The following is a 615-nucleotide window of genomic DNA, read 5'->3' as shown; positions in this document are numbered from 1 at the left end:
AACTCTGTCCAAAGGTCTAGAGGATTCTCAATAGTCAAATACTGATCTTTGAGACTCTCAATAAGATGATGGCGTATAATTAATATAGCTCCATATCTATCTTTCTCACTTGCATTATTGCCCTCGGTGATACATTCACCGAGTCCCTTGGATTTTAGGATGATCTTAGAATCAAGTGCCCATTGCAAGTAATTATCTCTAGAGAGATTTAGGGCAGCAAAATCCAAGTTGTTGATTTTCGAGATCTGAAATCATATATTTCATTCTTAGGATTTATAATGTTCTTATAATGCATACAAGACAATCAGATATATAATGTAAATTGGTCACACGACCAAACGGATATGATGCATTTAGTTCATACGATGATGCATGCATGATATGCTAACAAGCCGCACGGCCAAGCAATCCGAACATGCATAATGCAAGACAAGCCGCACGGCCAAGAGTATGAACAATCTTAGCAATCGGTTTCTATATGATCTTAATGCAATCGGTTAGTCATCTTTAGCAAGAACGATTCTAACTGATCATGAAACCTCAATAAAACAATCAAGCAATGCATCAAGGGGTTTAGTTACTATCAACCTAACGATCATATTCAATGAGATTAAT

This window comes from Brassica oleracea, chromosome C5, assembly GCF_000695525.1.
Source record: "Brassica oleracea var. oleracea cultivar TO1000 chromosome C5, BOL, whole genome shotgun sequence".
Lineage (NCBI taxonomy): Eukaryota > Viridiplantae > Streptophyta > Magnoliopsida > Brassicales > Brassicaceae > Brassica > Brassica oleracea.
Note: the sequence above shows the minus strand (reverse complement) of the source record.